The sequence below is a fragment of the Protopterus annectens genome, chromosome 1.part1 (assembly GCF_019279795.1).
Source record: "Protopterus annectens isolate FY-2018-M chromosome 1.part1, PAN1.0, whole genome shotgun sequence".
NCBI lineage: Eukaryota > Metazoa > Chordata > Ceratodontiformes > Protopteridae > Protopterus > Protopterus annectens.
In genome coordinates this window covers 677,098,197-677,118,451 of record NC_056726.1, presented here as the reverse complement: position 1 = coordinate 677,118,451, position 20,255 = coordinate 677,098,197, and positions in this window count along the sequence as shown.

Sequence of the window (20,255 nt, the reverse complement as noted above, 5' to 3'; positions counted from 1 at the left end):
CCTCATTTCCTTGTATTCTGGATAATCAGTCTGTTATGTGTGCTGAAATGCCTCCAGTCTGTGTCTCATACATCTGTACAATTTTGCACTTAAGTTTGTGTTATTGTGCACACTTGTTATCCTTCATGAATTGCAATGTTTCTCAGTATTAATGTGCTTAATTTAACTACTACGTTTGCATCCATTGCAGACTACTTGGACAGAGTATACTAGTACTACACACTGTCTGGTTTCCTTTATTTTAATCACTTCAGACACTGTACACTGCCAGTAGTAGTACAGTTGCACACATCATTCCTGAATAGGGCCCTGAGCATGAGGGCACCTGTACATCCTGCAAAAACTCTTCCTCCATAATGCTGTTTTAAACATTTCCTGGTCTGTCACAAGGTTTCCAAATTCAATGTCTGTGTTTTTAGAAATTGTGGTGGACTGTCACTGTGGTGGAGATCATGAGACATGATTTCAGAATACAGAATGCAAATTGCAGATCATGCTTAAAACATCTAAAACAACATGAGTGTCACTGAGCCTCTTCTACGTATCATTAGTCAAAAGCTTCCTCAGACTTAGAAAAATCAACAAGTTCTTCAACCATTAAAAGAGCCACACTCTAGAGCTTTATGAGTGGCACTTCATGCAGATACAAACCTGCCTCTATGGCCTTTACTTATCTTACCACCAGCCATACCCAGTGCACTTATTTTGGTCCACCATACTGTTTACTGTTTATTAAATTCTCTTTAGTTTTGATTTGTAATATTAATTTTACACTTAATTTGGTTCACAGGTTCATATGTAATTATTTGGCTTAGTTGCCCTTCTGTGACATTTTAAGACTATCTAATTTTGCTTCCAAGGGCGAGAATCAAACCCTATACTTTTGTCCTTGAGATGAACACCTTAACCATTATGTCAACCCACAATTAGTCCTAATGTGAACATAGATTTGATATAAAAGCTTTTATTTGATTAATAATTGTATCTATACTGTTATTTGTTTCCAGTGTTATTTCCATTTCTACTGCATGCATGCATTGGTGGAGAACTGGTAGCTGTGTATGTACGTCCTGTTTTTGCATACTTTTCTCATCTTATTTAGCTCACATTCATTTGGTATGATTTGAATTAAAGGTTGTTTGGTGGATGATTTGTCCAAGCCTTTTTCAATCTGCTTAGGTTTGATATGTTCCACCTTTGCCACAGTTACTGTGATCAATATTCCATTTGCTTACATTTTTTTTTACTCGTTGGTTTCAGAAGCTAGACTTTGATTCCATGTAATTCTCCATCAGTGCTATTTTCCCAGTTTCTTCAAAGCCCTTCTATATCACCACCTTGGACTACAATGTGAATGTACTACACCAAATAAGTAGAATATCTTTACTGTTTAGGTAATTTGCTATAAAGTGCATATTTCATTTCCAGTAGGGCAAGTGCCTTGTTAAACACTGTCCAACTTCAGACATTTTGCTGCAATTTTTGAGACAATTAATCTGTGTTTATTCATATTGTATAAAGGCACAAGAATACTTGCCTTTAAGGACATTTCATTCACCTTGCTGCAGGTACGCATTATGTGACACCATATGAGTCTATTTGTCAAATGATGGTCATGATACAAACCCATCCATCCATTCCACAACTCTTTTTTGTCATTTTTTGCACATGGGTTCAGGATGACTCATCAACAGTGATGATCATCTACCACTATGTGGCTAACCCTGCCAGGGTTATTCTCTCATATCACAAAAACACATAAACAGCCAATTTAGTCCATACTGTCCACCAAGACATGTCTTTGAAATGTGGGAGGAAACCTAAACACTCAGAATAAACTCACACAAACACAGGGAAGACAGGCAGATTCAACATAGAAGACAGCCCAGCCAAGACTTGAATCAGAAAACCTCTTGCTGGGAGGCAACAACACTGACCACTGCTCCATGGTGCCACCTATAAATGATACACATACATGTTTATTCTTAAACACTGTAGCAATTACCTCATGTACACTAATAACCCACTTATTGTTCATAAAACAGATCCAGTATGTGGGAGGTGTAAGTATACTTTAACGCTGGTGGTAGACCTTTCTCATGCAACCAAAACTAATCCTATAGAGGCTGTCAGTGACACTTGCACCACACCTACTGCACAGGGTAAAGACCCTACACATAAAACTACTTATGCTGAGGCACCTACAGGTAATCTTCCTAAAACACTAGAACCTACTGCACAGCACAATCAAAGAAAGGGTCTTCAAACATCATGTAAACACTCAGTGTTAAAACACCACCCGCAGCTACACATAGTAATACTGTATCCAATGCCTCCACTTCTAAGCCCTTAAGGCAAACCAGCACCCAGCCAAATTTCCTAGTCATTGCTGATTGTATAGTGAGGCACACTGATGTCCCCCCTCACTGACTGAGTTTGGAGAGAGTCACGGTTAGCTGCCTTTCTGGGGCCAGGACCTATCAGTTCACACAGACACTCAAGTCATTGGACTAGAGGTACCAGTATGACTCTGTCTTAGTACATGTGGGTGTCAATGACCTGAGATGTAAATCCCTTGACTATATGAAGTGAGACATGATTGAGCTCACTGATTATGTGTCTCAGGCAGGTATGAGCCTGGCACTGAGCAGCATACTAACTTCTCCAAGGATGACGCCATGTTACAAACAGAAAATTATTTATTTTAACAATTGGATTAACTTTTAGTGTCAGTCCATGGTGGTGCAATATTTGATGGCCTGGAAGGACATGGTTGACAGGCCATGCTACTTTGCAAGGGATTGTTTGCACTTGTCCCCTCTAATCTTTTGGATATTGGCAAAGACATTTTCCATCCCATAGTGCCTTTTTTTGGCAATGCCAAACTGATAAACTTACTGACTTAACTGAACCGATTGTTTAGGAATGGAGACATGGTGTAAAGTCACATAGAATATCCTATCAGTGCAAAGTTATAATACCTTTCATGCCTTTAGACCAGCTACTGCGCAGGAGGGAACTAAAGGTGGAGGCGTGTCAGCCTATATTAAAAACAGTCTCACATCCAGGCAAGTCAATATGTATGACTCACTGCAACTCAAACATGTGCAACTCATCCTAAAGCGGGTGTTTTACCATATCCTTGCAACTTTTTTTTTTAATTTCGCCAAGTCCTTTGGGTTTCTAATACCATGATGGGAATGGACCCCATTCCAGAGTCAAAGTATTATTAAAGTTCATGAAATTAGCATTGTTTCAATCTTTGATGCTAGCTTGAAGTCTTCTTATTATCACCATCAATGTGCCCAGTAATGACTCCTTCTGCAATTCATATGGAGTTGCATATATCAGTAAGATATGTAAGTACAATTGTAAATTCTTTTTTTATGAGACCCATTGCTCCTACTACTATGGCAACTGTCTGGGAATCCTTCTACCACACTGCCCTTGTTTCTGCCTGCAAATCCTGTTATTTTCTGACTTTGTGCCTCTCTCTCTACATAAGACACTGTAGTCACTGAATGTAGCAATTTCATTGATCAATGCTAGGTTTGACTTCTTTTCATGGACTACTATATCTGGTTTTCTTGCATCTTTTTTTTAACTGTTGGTAATGGATGATCCCATGTGATATAAACTTCATAATTTTCTATAGTGCTTTGCGGCTAATGTTTCTAGTGTTTTTCAGCTACTTCAATATTATAATGTTTACACAATCTCCAGTGCAACAGTCTTGCCACATTATTATGTCTTTCAGTATACAGTCCTTCTGCCATTAGTATAGCACAACCAGCAATAAGATGTGTGACTGTTTCTGATTCTGTTTTGCAAAAGCTACATTTGTTTGTTTCTTCCACATGTTCATTGAACTTTTTAAATCAATGTGTACATGGTCCACCTTTTTGGGCTGCCAGTATTAACTTTTTGTCTTTTGGTTTAAATTCACTTCTCCTTAACCATTCCTGCGTTACATCCTGATCAACATGAGGTTGTCCATGAGTTTTCTATACTTGCAATTATATTCATGCATTTTGCACATTTCTTGCCTTCTCTTCTGATCCTTCACCTTATATTCTTTTATTTTTTAGCACAATCAGTTGCTGCCTGATTTTTATCTATTTCTGGTTTGATTTCCATTCTCACTTGGCACGGATATGTTTCTGCTAGATTAAGCAGTGAAGTCATCTTAGATTTATTCTCCTCATGTTTCAAAACTTTCACTACATTTGGTTCTTGTGAGGTCAGCAGATATGTATATAGTCCTATGATTGCAGATCTATACAAGTAATCAAGTTCGAGGAGGCCCATACCTCCTTCAGCTATGCCCACTTGTATTAAGAATATGACAAATGCAAAAGACAAGCCATCCTGGTGGAATCACAATATCAATCGGTTCTACAACAATAGAAAACAGAATCTTGGCCAAGCGTAGAAGGAACAAAGTCATGCATACTAAAAGCCATCAGACCAATCTAAACAGGCAACATAGAGGGTTAATTAATACTTCAAAAGCTAAAGTTGAAGAAAATATAGCTTCTCAGGCAAAGGACAACCACACAGCTTTCTACCACTATGTCCTAACCTTAGAAGAAATACATAACAATGTGCAGAACTTATTGTGAATGGTATCACCCACACTGAACCAGAGGCCATTGCCAACCTTTTGGCTGACAGGTTCAGCTCAAACTTCTCCCCCCACTCCCTCCCCTTTGATAGTCCAAAGAAAGTACCATATAACACAATCCCCCCAGCCTTTACTAGGGAACAGGTCATCAATGCACTTTCCCAGGCCAAAAACACTGCATCAGTGGCCCCCGATAACATCCAAGATGTTTAAGGGCATTCGGCTGAGACCTAGCCCCTCCCCAACCAAGCTTACATATACTTTCCCAGTTCAAGTGCCATTTTTCAATTTCAGCATCCCGATCGAGTGCACAACACATGTAAGTGCTGCATTTACCTGCTGTATCCAAGCTTTGTACCAGCTATTCAAAATGTGTTACTGTCCGATTGCTGCATAATAACTTACTGTTTAACTAGCAGACACCTTTGAATGACCACTTGTGCATTTATCTGCTGTAACTAAAGTGTTGTACTAGTCATTTATGTGAATTATTGCCAGATTTGCAGCTTACAGTTTACTGTTTAACTTGCCAACACTTCAGAGAGACTGCATGTGTAACTGTTGCTGTAACTAACTACTGCATTGTGTAGAATTCCTTACTGGGACAGAGCCAACACTTGCTGATAGTGATTACTATGGTCTGGAACACTGGCATGTCTGAACTAGTGCGTATGCTCAGAGTCTAACTATATAGTCACTAATACTGTTTAAGAAGTGCTCTGAATACCTGACTGCAGATATTATACATGAATTGATTACATTCATATAGTCGCTAAGATACTATTCTATAAGGAATGACTCCATAGTATTTGCACAGTTATCTAGCATGTTATATACAATCTGCGACTGAGAATTTATGCATAGTGGTGCAGCAGTTAGAGTTTTCAACTGAAAGCAAGAGGTTCTCCCGTTTGATTCTCAGCTGGAGCGCCTTCTGTGAGGAGTCTGCATGTCCCCCCCAAGGTCGCGTGAATTTAAAGACATGCAGGTAGGTGCAAGTGTGTGCAGGTGTTCCTTTTTTGAAGGTTGGGCAATGGGCTGGCAACTCAACACCGTAAAAATTCACTGCCAATCATTAGCAGACCACAGTTCTGCTGTGGCGACCCCTAACCGGGAAAAGCCAAAAGACAGATTTTATTCCAAACATAGTGCCTTATATACAGTGTAGTCTAGTCTAGTGTTATTTTCCACAACTGTACTGTATTTCCTCTACCCGGAGTTGCCCTACTCCTAACCTGTAACCCCTATTTTTCTCTCCTACAGTTTACCCAAACTACTGCTCGACCTACTTGCCCCCCACCCTCCTAAGACCTGCGGACTACTATCACTTGTGCCTATAGCATAGCAGGACCTATAACTACTGCTAAAGAAAAAAAAAACAAAAATACAGGGAAAAGTGTATGTTACATTTACTACGTAATGTGATACTTTACAGGGTTGTGTACACTTGATTGGGCCAGTGCTAGATTACAACACAATCTCCCTTTCTAAACACCCTCCTGCCCCCCCCCCCCTTCCCAGCCATTCAGTGTAAAAAATCAGGTTCATCTTAATTACTTGTTATCTACAGCTAACCTATTTATAAGAGAAACTGGAAATTAAAATACAGCAATAAAGCCCTACATTTACACCAGTAACACCTAAGTTACTTACCTTAGCTTACTTTGCTTGGGGATTAGTCCCCTGTCCGTTCACCCGTGCTGCGCATGGGCTCATTACATGCCCCACCATGCCCCCAATTCCCACCCACTCCCAGTACATCTAAATTAATCCAGGCTCAAACCACTCCCATTCCTTCCAACCAACCAGGACACATAGCTGACTCCACCCCTCCTACCTACAACCCTCCCTTACTCCATCATACATCTAGCCCAACACATCATGTGATTACTCAAAATAGTTACTATTACTACCTGCTTTCTTCTTGCTCATTTAACATCTTATCACAATTCCACAATTGACTCTCCCATTAATTTTCACTGCACCCTTACATCCTTCTCCAGCCAGCACCCCCTCTACAGCTTCACTTCCCCAGCCACCAGAAACCATATCCCAGTTGTCTCACTCAAATACCAACTTCCCTCTACCTTTAAACAAAAAAATTCACTAAAATATGACAGCCCCCTTACTATCTACACCAAACTAATACTAGCCTCCTGTCTCTAAATTAACCCGCAGCAGTGACATCCATGCTAACCCCATCCCCACCTCCCCTAACCCCACCACAAACATCCCTCAAAATACCTCCCATCCCTAATCACATCCAAAAAAAAATCTGATCTCCTCTTCATGTGCCTAAACATTAGAAGTATTTGTAACAAAATCCAAGACCTACATGCCACCATAAAAACCTACTCCCCTGACATTCTTATCCTAACTGAAATATGGCTTAAACTCCACATCAAAAGCGAAGAAATACACCCCCAGCTATAGCATCCTTCATGTAAATAAACTAACAAAGAAAGACAACGGCATAGCACTCTTGTTTAAACACCACCTGAACATTCAAACTACTAACATTTCAACCCCCCTAATTGGAAAAGAAGAAATCCTATACGCCAGCCTCAAACTAAACACAAATAAAACCATAAACATCATCGGCTGCTACTTCTCCCCAGGCCAGAATATTCCTAGTGTAGAAAATCTCTTAAATTGGACCAATCTTTCTCTCCCCCAAGAAACCATTATCTTTGGAGACTTTAATACAAACTGGCTATCCTGCAAAAATGACCACCCAACCTTGCACATAAATCTTCATGGATTCTTCCAACTAATTCAGTTTTCCACCCACATAAATAAAAACCCCAACAACCATACCACCCATGATTGGATACTTGTCAACAAAGTTCCCCACTCCTACATAACAGGCTGTCTACCTGACAGCCTCAGTGACCATATCCCCATTTTCTTTCTAAAACACCATGTAAAAATATCTATCAGATTATCCATAAACAATCTGTAATACAACTAATTTTAACCCCCTCTCCTTTAACTCTTGCCTCTAGAACTGTAACTGGACTCAACTAAAATACTTCAGTCTGGACAAAGTCATAGGTTTCTTCAATGCCACCTTTCTCAAAATCCTAAACTCCCAAGCCCCCCTAAGATATGCCAGAGTCAAAACTAAAAGCTCCCCCTGGTGTCAAAAAAACACCCAGGGACTAATAAAACTTAGGGATAAAGCATGGGATCACTGGCGCCAAACAAAAAACCCCACTGCTAGGGAATCCTTCCTTGAATTATGCAACAAGGCCAAAAAGCAAATAAAAACAGATAAAGCCCTTTTCTATCAATCCATGCTAAACTAATCCCAACACAATCCTAAACAATTCTGGTCCACAATAAACGTCATATTCCACCCAGGAAAACTAAGCACCCCCTCACCTACCATCCCCTCCTCCTTCAGTAGTATAGCTTACTCTTTCAATAAACATTTCACTGAATCCATTCCATCACTGGCTAAACAACAACACTCCACATACACTACCCCCTCACAAAATCCCAACCCTCCACCCCCATCTTTCACCTTCTCCGCAGTACCCACCTCCTATACAAAAAGACTTCTGACTAAACTCAAACCCACAAAACTTGCAGCTGACAACATTCCCACAGAATACCTAAAAATAGCTGCCGACACCCTAGCCTATCCAATTCCCATATTAATTAACTGCTCTATATCAGAAAGCTATGTATCTATTCTGTGGAAAATTTCACACATCATCCCCCTACACAAAGGTGGCTCCTCCACTGTCCTTTCCATTTACTGCCCCATTGACATCCTTTCCCCTCTCTCCAAGATCCTTGAGAAATGTATTAATTCTCAAATACTAAACCATCCCCTAGATAATAATCTCATCTCCAAAATCCAATATGGCTTCAGGCCATATCATAGCACTACCACTGCCTGCTCTCCTTCACAGATACAATCCTAGAACATAAAAACAATGGCTTATTCTCCACCACTGTATTTCTGGATCTGTCAAAAACTTTTAAAAAACTTAACAAACTTCTATCTGTCCTAACTAACCTCTCTTTTTTACACTCTGCCACCAACTGGTTCCATAGCTATCTATCTGCCCAACAGCAATCACAGGTTTGGCAAGACCAGCTAACCCCTCATCTCCCTGTCTTTCTCGGGGTCTACCAAGGCTCCATACTTGGTCCCCTACTATTTTCCCTTTTCACCAATAACTTCCACACCACCACTAAACTTGCCACTCTCATACAATATGCAGATGACTCGACCCTCACCTGCTATGCCCCCACTTTACCAGAACTTCAAAACATCACACAAGAGCCTTTCTCATCTGTAGAAAACTGGCTTTCCAATGCCCATCTTCTATTCAATGCGAGGGAAACCAAACTCCTTATTTTCAGCCTCTCCAAATCTAACCAATCTTCTATCCACTTCACCATTCATGCCAAAAACAACACCATCATCTCCCCATCAGAGCACACCAAACTCCTTGGTGTGAAGATTGACAACAATCTCAAATTTGACCTACACATATCTCTTACCATAAAAAACTCACAAAAAACTCACGGCACTATATAGAAACAAACAGTACCTAACCAAGGCAGCCAGAACCACCACTGCCAACTCCCAACTAATCTCCACATTATTCCATGCCTCTCCCATGCTCACCAACCCTAGACAGACTGACCTAAACAGACTTGAAACCTGCTACAATAAAACTGCTGCATCCTACCGCAGCCACCATTGTTACCCACTTAGGGAACTTTATTGGCTGGAACTCCCACAACTTCTTCACCTAAACCAGCTCTCACTTGTCCACAAACTAGTAAACCTCCCCCACAAGATCCCAGCTCTTCAAAACCTACTCCCACCTTACTCCTACTCTAGCCCCCTACAATCAAGCAGCAAAAATCTACTTCTTACCGCCAAACCCAAAAACTCAGCAGCGAAATCCCTATTCTCCTGTGCTATCTCCAAACTATGGAACAATCTTACCTCCTCCTTAACATAAACACCATCCACCAGTCTATTTAAGACCACTCTCAAGTCTCACCTAAAAACTCACTGGCTCTGCCCCTGCTCCAACTCAGGCTAACAAAACTCCTTGCATATAATTACATCACCGTTTCTTTATAATTCAGTCCTGTTCTATACATGCTTATCAGGATAATTCTTACTGTTTATTTATTAATCACCTCATGTTATAACAAGTGCAGTACACTACAGCCTTTGTATATTTTTTCTTCCTATTGATCTATGTACACTACATGTCTTGCTTTTATGTAAACTTATTTGTTATTGTAAAAGTTACTATTGTAACATTTGCTTATCAACATTTGTTGGAGCTTTTCTCCCTGGGCCTCTGCTGAAAAAGGACCTGTGTCCATTCAGAACGTCCTGGTAAACACATGTAAATAAATAAATAAATAAATAAATAAATAAAATTAATAAATAGCATAAAGACATGACCTCTCTGGTCCACTTGAATCACTTATCAACTGGAGCCTTCTGTTAGGCTTTATGCCCAAGGAATGGAAGGTGGCTACAGTCATTCCCCTGCACAAAGGAGGTCCAAACACTGATCCAGTGAGTGACAGGCAAGACTTTTAATATGATATCTCACTCAGGCATTATAGACTAGCTCACTAATTTAGGTATAAACCCTTTTATCATGCACTATATAGCCAACTGGCTCACTGATAGGACCCAGGAGGTCAAAATTAGTGAGGCCACATCCAGCAAGAGGGTAGTCGCTATCGGAATCCCCTAGGGCTCGGTACTAGGCCCATTCCTTTTTGGCATCTATTTCTCTAAAATGGAAGCAAATGTTAAAGGTTTATGGCTGACTAAGTTTGCAGATGATTGCAAGCTGGTAGTTATCACTTAATTTCCTGCAGACACTAGCATTCTTCAAGAAGGTCCATCTCTGACTAACAAATGGTGCTAAAGCCATGGTTTTAAACTCAGTGCTAAGATATACATAATGGTACCCTTTGGGAAGTTAACCATACTGGCTAACTGTCATGATGATACTATGTACCCTAAGAGTTGACCCAGTGGTCAGGGATCTGGATATGCACAAAAACAGTAGCCACTACATGGCCACAGTGGTGATGAAATCATTTTATGTTGTGCAACTTATAAGTAAGGGCATGGCATCTAGATCTAAATAGGTCATTATTTCACTGTACTCCTCCCTTATCAGACCAGTCATAGAATACAATGCTCCCTTTGGTATGTACCTGACCAGGCATATCCAGCAACTAGAGCAACCTCAGAGGTTCTTTACAAAAAGAATACAACGAACCTGCCTTATGCAGAGCATCTCAAAGCCCTTTCCCTTTACTCAGCCTCCTACAGATTGTTGAGGGGTGATATATTCCTGCCTTATAAGCTATCCCCAAACTCCACACTTATAAATCTACTACATATTCATAGGTCAAAAAGTATCAACTATGCAAGGTCTAGAGATCGGAATTTTGTATGTGACTTAAACAAAACATGCTGGAGTGACAGATATGTGTCCGAGAGACTGCCCCTCCTGTGTAACAGGCTTCCTAGCCATGTAAAGCTAAGTTTGTCTATTACCCAGTTTATGTACAACCTAGACCAATGGATGGAGAATAGGACATTTACATGGGACCTGGCACCCATGTTCATTATGGACAGAGATAGCTTATAAATGCCTGGCCCTCAATGTCCTATTTGGATACAGGACATCATTATTCTTTTGGGAAAACATGGCTAGAGTTAGAAAGGTCCTCATGGGTCATTAGCCTAGCAACAGTCTATGAATCTATGTATCTGTACATATGCTTGTGTATACATGTTCACATTTTAACACACACAAACATACAGTCAAAAAAGTAGTTTGCAATGTCTGTTCATTTTAACAGCTTCTTTATTCTGATTACTCAACTTGGAAAATAATATCTATATCTATTTATATCTAAGTATACATCTCTATAGATATACATAAGTGTGTATATATATATATATATATATATATATATATATATATATATATATATATATACACACACACACACATATGTCTGTGCATACATGCACCCATTTTTTTAACACCACTCTGAAATGTATTTGGTAATATCTTTTCAGTTTAAGAGTTTCAAATTTGGTTTATAGATGAATGAATTAATAGGCTTGATTGCCAAGCATACATCCTATTAGCTTTAAAGAAGCTTGATTGTCATAAATGGTGATTTGGTCACCTGGACTAGTGTATACAGGTCTCTCCAACCCCATGTAAAAATGGGGAAGTGGGTTTTTATAATAACAATAATGACTATCATAATCCTATTGTGATATAGTCTACTTGCAATATATATATTACAGTTAATTTTTAAGGAAGTTAGTTACTGACTTCTGTTTGTGATGGGAATGCAAGGTTTATTCTTTAATCTAGGAATGCATTATGTTCTAGTTGTTAATTTGCGTACTGTAATTCTATTATATCTTTACATTACAAATGGTTATATTAGCACAAACTCTGTTTCAGATCTCTTGTTTCTTTTTTCTTTTGTTGGATTCCTTTAGAAACTTTTGGCAAAAATCAGAAACATCTTGTCCACAATTGTGACCTAGTCAGCACTCTTTACAATCATGTGTGATGAGCCATGAGGTTCATCAACAATGCATGCAGTCTAATCAGTGTGCACAGCATTTAACTGCTCATCATGGCTGCAGCTGGGATCCATGGAAAGAGCATTTTAGATCAACTCATGGTCACAGTAAAGTATGAACAACTACTGCAAACATGGATCGAGCAGAAGCCTTTGGGGTAGTTGGGATGAATCCACGTGTATCAACAGTAATGCTAAGGTGCTGTTCTGCTGTTGTAACTCAAGGCTACAAATATGCAGAGAAAGTCTTCTGGAAGGAAGTAAGGGAAGTTTGCCCAAGATTAAAGGGTAGAGGTTGTAGTACAGCCACACAAGCAAACAACAAACAGAAATGGACAGAAGACTGCAAAAAGAGGTGATGACCAAGTCAGTGTTGCAGAACACAATGGAGAACAGGGTATGAAGCATACACAGATAACTGTCTGAAGCACCTGAACACAGAAAATGTGAAACTCTTACAGGATAGAAGGGATACAGAAAAGTAACAGGAATTACTAACCTGCATCATTCCTGACATCATCAGAGTTTGACCAGTATAACTGTATTGTAGTATAAATGTCACGAACACAAAAAAAAAATGTGATTGTCAGAGAGATGAAGAAAGGAGACAGAAGTATAAGGAGATGAGGTGCATGGCAAAGAGAGAGGTGGCAAAGGCTAAGAATAAGGCGTATGGAAAGTTGCATGAAAGGATGGACACTAAGGAGGGAGAAAAGGACCTGTACCGATTGGCTAGAGAGAGGGACCGAGCTAGGAAAGATGTGCAGCAGGTAAGGGTGATAAAGGATAATGAGGGAAACGTACTCACAAATGAGGAGAGTATGTTGAACATATGGAAAGAGTACTTTGAGAGGCTGAGGAATGAAGAGAATGAGCGAGAGGGAAGGTTGGATGATGTGGGGATAGTGAATCACGAAGTACAATGGATTAGCAAGGAGGAAGCAAGGATAGCTATGAAGAGGATGAAGAATGGAAAGGCTGTTGATCCAGATGACATACCTGTGGAAGCTTGGAGGTGTTTAGGAGAAATGACAGTGGAATTTTTAACCAGATTATTTAATGAAATCTTGGAAAGTGAGAGGATGCCTGAGAAGTGAAGAAAAAGTGTTTTGGTACCGATTTTTAAGAATAACGGTGATGTGCAGAGCTGTAGTAACTACAGAGGGATAAAATTGATTAGTCACAGCATGAAATTATGGGAAAGAGTAGTAGAAGCTAGGTTAAGAAGGGAAGTGATGATTAGTGATCAGCAGTATGGTTTCAACTTTGTTACTTAAGAATTTAACTTGTGACTGTTTCTGCCATTTCACACTGAGCTAATCGGAGGAAGTCAATGGAAGGGCTCTGAGCTAACGAATCTGAGATATATAACATTAAGTATCCTGTTTTTTGCTTCTTTCTGAGTTATTTACAGCACTTTTATTTTACTCACTGTGTGTGAGGTAATAAGTAGAATTTTCTACAATTGTTAAGCATTTGGTTGGGTTTGTTTGTTCTGATTTTTGTTTCCTACCCTCCTTCCCTCTTGGTATCCTGTTTTTATACTTGGTGGCTTTGCAGTTGCCCACCCATACTGTAAATTTGATCTGGACACTCCTCCCAGTTTAGTGTCATTACCTCATTCTACCTATTCCAGGGACAACATTTGAGAAGGCCAACCCAGTTAGCTTCTGCTCCTCCTTTCCCCTTTCCACTTTACAAAAAAAAAAAAAAATTTTTCTAAGCTTGTTTCCTGCCTTTCCTATAAGTTGTCTAGTCCAGATACAGATTTGCTGTATCCAGGACTGTTTGTAAGCTTCTGAGTCCCCAAGCCTTTCTGTGTTGGAGGGAAGCCTTCTAGCTTAATTTTGTTTCTTAGAACTAGCCAGTTTTTTAGTTTCAGCACTCAAATCTGTTTGAGCTCAGCACTTATTCAGAACTCATTGTAAGCACTAACTAAGCTACAAATTACTACAGCACTTAACTTTCCCCACTTGTCTAGAGGAAAACAGTTTTTAGTACTTAATAAATAAGCACCTATCCAGACATGTCTAAGGGTCAGCTCCCAGTGTTTTCTCCTGGCTACCTGATGAATCTGGGCATCTTGGGGCAATGCAGCAATTGCCTCATGTACACAGACAACCCTCTCCTCCTACCACTCAACACTACAACCTGTGAGAGATGCACTTATATAACCAAACTGGAAGCAAAGCCCTCTTCACCCAAGACTGGACTAGATAGTCAAGAGGAGAGGGTAAACACTTGCACCACACCACACTCATCACATAGTCCCTCAAAACCTACACCACCAAAACATATGTTTGATTATCCGAACAGTTTGATTATCCATACTACCCTAGGTCCCAATTAGTTTGGATAATCAACTTTCTACTTCACATAGAAACACAAAACACACACCTACATTCATGGAGGCTCTCAAAAAAAATCTACCCAAGCAACAGGGACCTCCAAAGCAGAAACGCAAGCAACCTCCACTCTCCAACATAACCCAAATGACACATAGCCCACAAACTCAGTGCGTAAACTCAACCACAGCCCATAAGGTATAACAACATATCTAACACTCTAGTCATAGGTGACTCTATAGTCAGGCACACTGATGTTCCACTCACCAGGCTAAACAAGGAGAAAGTCACTGTCAGCTGCCTGTTAGGTGCCAGGATCTGCCACATAACGCATGCACTCAGGTCACTTCACAGCAAGTGCAAATATGACTCTGTCATTGTCCATGTTGGTGTGAATGACCTGCAATGTACCTCCATGGACTACATGAAAAGAGACATGGAGGAGCTTTCTGATCTTGTAGACCAGGCAGGTATGAAGCTAGCCCTGAGTAGCATCCTGCCATCACCCAGAATGATACCACAGTACAAGGACAAAATGATTGACTTCAACAATTGGCTAAGCTTCTGGTGTCATTCTAAGGGGATCCAGTATCTGTCTGCCTGGGATGACATGATCAACAAACTACGATGCTTTGCCAGAGATGGCCTGCCCCTGTCACCCTTGGGATTCCGGATACTGGCTTAGGCTTTTGCCACCCCTATAGTGCCATTTTTAGGTAAGATTCAAATGACAAATTCATCACCATAACAGGTAGAAGCAAACAAAATCTGAGGGTAATACTACTCAATGCTAGAAGTCTAAACCTCAAAATATACTCACTCGAGGCACTCCTTAAAATGGAGAACATCGACATCTGTGCAGTGACAAAGACCTGGTTCAAGGCTCCAGAGAGCACCCCTGCATTACCAGGCTATAATTCATACCACACCTTTCGGCCACCTAACTTGGACCAAAGCACTAAAGGCAGAGGCGTGTCCATATTCATTAAGGATATCCACACCTCCAGGCTAGTTGCTCAGCATAATGCATCTGAGATTATCCAAGTGCAACTAGATTATCCAAGTGCAACTAAGTCTGGGCAAGACAGCAATGCAAATTGAAGCTTGCTATTTCTTAATGCACTGGAAAATATTAGGGTACAACCTAACACCCTAATAATGGGCGATTTCAACTACCCCACCATTAACTGGGAAAACTACTCATGTACCAACACTTGTGCTCAATGTTTTCTGGAATTTATAAATTCCAATGCCTTGGATCAACTTATCCACACCCCCACCAGGGGCAGCAATATCCTAGACCTGGTCATTACCAACATGGGCAACCGGAGTTCTACACTAGAGGTCAATTCCGCGTTAGTCAGTTCCGACCACAAGCAAATCACCCTAGACATCCCCATCCCAGCCCCACCCCCCATTAGGGAAACCATCGTAAAAAAAATTCTCCAAAGCCAACTTCACGCTTCTTAAGACAGAAGTGGCAAATTCATGACACTCATGCTGACAGATAATAGAGATACGACTGCTGTATCCTACACAATTGCACTTTATAAGCACTTACACGAGTGCATGGATCATGCAATCCCTAACAGAACCAAAATGCTATTCTCCAAAAAAAGGAAGCCAATCTGGTGGTCCCCTGCTATAAACAAACTCTACAACAGAAGAAAGAAACTGTTGCAAAAAAGAATAAAATCCCATGATTGGAGGAACTCTGTGGACGGCCTCAGTAAGAAGCTGAGATCCCTAAAAATCCTCCAAAGCTAGTTACAAAAACAAAATTGCCACTGATTCTAAAGACAACCACAAAGCATTCTATAGCTATGTCAAGAATCTCAATGGCAATACTCAGATCTGCTCTGAGTTACAGCACAATGGCACTAAATATACAGCACCAACTAATATTGCCAACATCCTGGCAGATAGGTTCAGTGCTAACTTTGCCCCTCTCTCATCCCCTAAAGGGCCCATCTCTATAGCTGAAGAATGCAAAGTAACTGTAATCACGGCTGCACAGGTAGAAAGCACACTCTCCAAAGCCAAGAACACAGAATCCATGGGACCTGACAACATCCTAGGCTGCGTTCTACATGAACTACAGAACGAACTGGCACTCCACCTAAGTACCATGTTCTATCATAGCCTCACTTCAGGCTTTGTGCCCACTGAATGGCGCACAGCAATGGTTATCCCACTCCACAAAGGGGGAGCCACCATGGACCCTGGGAACTACCACCACATTAGCCTGATGAGCCTGGTCTGCAAGGCTATGGAGTGTATCATCATGGAACTTATAAACAATGACATTGGTAATCTCCAAATTCTGGACCCTACCCAGTTCGGGTTTGTAATACGCAGATCATGTCTCCGAAACCTGATAGACTTCTTTGAAGCAGTCACCAAAGCTGTAGATGAGGGTAAGATGGTACACACAGACTATCTAGATCTCACCAAGGCTTTTGACACCATCCCACACTCTGGAATTATAGACAAACTTACTAAACTAGGTATAAATCCCTATGTCACAAGATGGGTTGCCAGCTGGCTCACTGACCGAACCCACACAGTAAAAGTAGCAGACTCTAAATCCAACTTCAGACCAGTGACAAGTGGAGTACCACAGGGTTCAGTCCTAGGTCCTCCCCTGTTTGGTATCTACTTCTCTGAAGTACAGGCTAACTCAGAAGGTCTTTGGCTAACAGAGTTCACAGACGACTGCAAACTAGGAGCCATTATCAAATCTCCTAATGATGTGGACATCCTACAAAAGGGCCTCACTGAGACAGATGCCTGGTGTCAAAGCCATGGCCTCAAGCTCAATGCCAAAAAGTGCATTGTCATCCCTTTTGGTAAAAACTCTGTACCCATGAACTACCACATAGGCGGTAGTCTACTTAACACCAAAAGTGTGATAAGAGACCTTGGGACACAGGTGGACAGTAGTCTCTCCTTTGATAATCACATTGCCACAGTAGTCAGGAAATCCTTCTACGTGGCACACCTCATCACAAAAGGTTTCTCATCCAGGAAAAAAGAGATCATTCTTCCCCTCTACTCATTATTATAGAGTACAATGCCCCTTTTGGTATGCACCTCACAAAACATCTACAACAACTGGAAAGGCCACAGAAATACCTCACAAAGAAGATTACCAGCCTCAAACAGATGCCCTATGCAGACCATCTCAAAAACCTCCAGCTTTACTCTGTCGCATATCGCCTACTCAGAGGCGATCTCTGCCTAACATACAAAGGTATGTCAAACCCAGAGCTGTTGGACATGCTCCACGTAAAGAAATCCCAATCCCTCTGAGCTACACGCTCTAGGGACCTAAACCTTGTCACCACAATAAACAGAACATGCTGGAGGGAGATTCCTGTCTCATAGACTTCCCATACTCTGGAACAAACTACCTATCTATATCAAACAAAGCTCCTCATTAGCAGTCTTCAAGAAAAATATTGATGATTGGATGGGAGATAGGAAATTCACCCTTGGGATCATTTCTGTGGCTCTGCTTGACAGGGGCACAGGAAAATAATTTTCTTGGGTGGCAAAAGCCAGGGTACCGTTTGGCTAGGCTTATATAGGCCCTAGGGCCAATAGCCTAGTACCTACCTATGAACCTATGAACCTATGAAAAAGCACTACAGATGCGATGTTTGCTCTGAGAGTGTTGATGGAGAAGTACAGAGAAGGTCAGAAGGAGTTCCATTGTGTCTTTGTGGACTTAGAGAAAGCATATGACAGGGTGCCTAGAGAGGAGGTGTGGTGTTATATGAGGAAGTCGGGAGTGGCAGCGAAGTATGTAAGAGTGATACAGGATATGTACAAGGGTAGTGTGACAGCAGTGACATCTGCAGTGGGAGTGACAGATGCGTTTAAGGTGGAGGTGGGATTACAGCAAGGATCAGCTCTGAGCCCTTTCTTATTTGCAGTGGTGATGGACAGGTTGACAGACGAGATCAGGCAGGAGTCCCCGTGGACTATGATGTTTGCAGATGACATTGTGATATGCATTGAGAGTAGGGAACAGGTTGCGGAGACCTTGGAGAGGTGGAGATATGCTCTAGAGAGGAGAGGAAGCAAACCTAAGACAGAATATATGTGTGAATGAGAGGGAGGATAGAGGAATGGTGAGGATGCAGGGAGTAGAGTTGGTGAAGGTGGATGAATTTAAATACTTGGGGTCAACAGTTCAGAATAATGGCGAGTGTGGAAGAGAGGTGAAGAAGAGAGTACAGGCAGGGTGGAGGGGTCTACTTTATTTAACCAAAAGCTGATTCCAGTGAATGCAAATCCATCGACACAAATGCATCGAACTGCGAAATAAGTGAACTCACAAAACCGCGAAATTACCACAAAATTCGAAATGTGGAAGTGTTTTGGTTGGCCCGTCTGAGCTACAGATCTGTAAGGTAAGTGTGCGATAGTTACGGACATTAGGGTGTGGGTTAAGGTAAGTGCATAGATAGGTAATGTAATATGGGTAATGTATTTAATGTTTAGTGTAGGGTTTGAGGCAAGGGTTTGGTTAGTGTATGTGTGTGGTTTATTTATTTTGTTGGGTATAGCTCCGTAGGGCAAGTGTGCGGTAGTTATGGACCATAGGGTTAGGGAGGGGTTAAGGAGAGTGCATAGATAGTGGTGTATGTGGGATTTAGTGTAGGGTTAGAAGTAGAGCTTTGGTTGGTATATGTTTGTGGTTTATTTATTTTGTTTGGGTGGGTAGTGTGTTTCGGGCGGTGGGGTTGACTGAGCATGACAAATCGGTATTTTGAGTTTCACGGTTTTGTGAGTTCACACATTTCGCGGTTTGATGTATATGTGTCGATGGATTTGCATTCACTGGAATCAGCTTTCGGTTAATTAAAGTAGACCCGGGTGGAGTGGATGGAGAAGAGTGTCAAGAGTGATTTGTGCTAGACTAGTACCAGTAAGAGTGAAAGGGAAGGTCTACAAGAGGGTAGTGAGACCAGCTATGTTATATGGGTTGGAGACAGTGGCATTGACAAAAAGGCAGGAGTCAGAGCTGGATGTGGCAGCGTTAAAGATGTTAAGATTTGCACTGGGTGTGATGAGGGTAGACAGGATTAGGAATGAGTATATTAGAGGGTCAGCCCAGGTTGGACGGTTTGGAGACAAAGACAGAGAGGCAAGATTGCGTTGGTTTGGACATGTGCTGAGGAGGGATGCTGGGTATATTGGGAAAAGGATACTAAGGATGAAGCTGCCAGGTAAGAGGAAAAGAGGAAGGCCTAAGATAAGGTTTATGGATGTGGTGAGAGAGGACATGCAGGTGGTTGGTGTGAAAGAGCAAGATGCAGAGGACAGGAAGAAATGGAAACAGATGATCTGCTGTGGCAACCCCTAATGGGAACAGCCGAAAGAAAAAGAAAAAAGAAGATGGAAAACCTTATGAATATTTGAACCATTACTTCTTTAAGTTATTTTTTGCACATCACTTTTTTAGTAAGTTGAGTCATCAAAGCAGTACTATTGAAGGTGCCAGGGAAGAACATAGCAAGTTTTTTTTTTTTTTTTTTTTTTTTAATATTTAGAGACTGGAAGAAGAATTACTGCAGGTATCAGAAGATTTAAACTCAAAGCTCTTTTTAGTGACATTCTACCAAGCACAGATTTTATAAGGTACGCCAGAGAAGCAC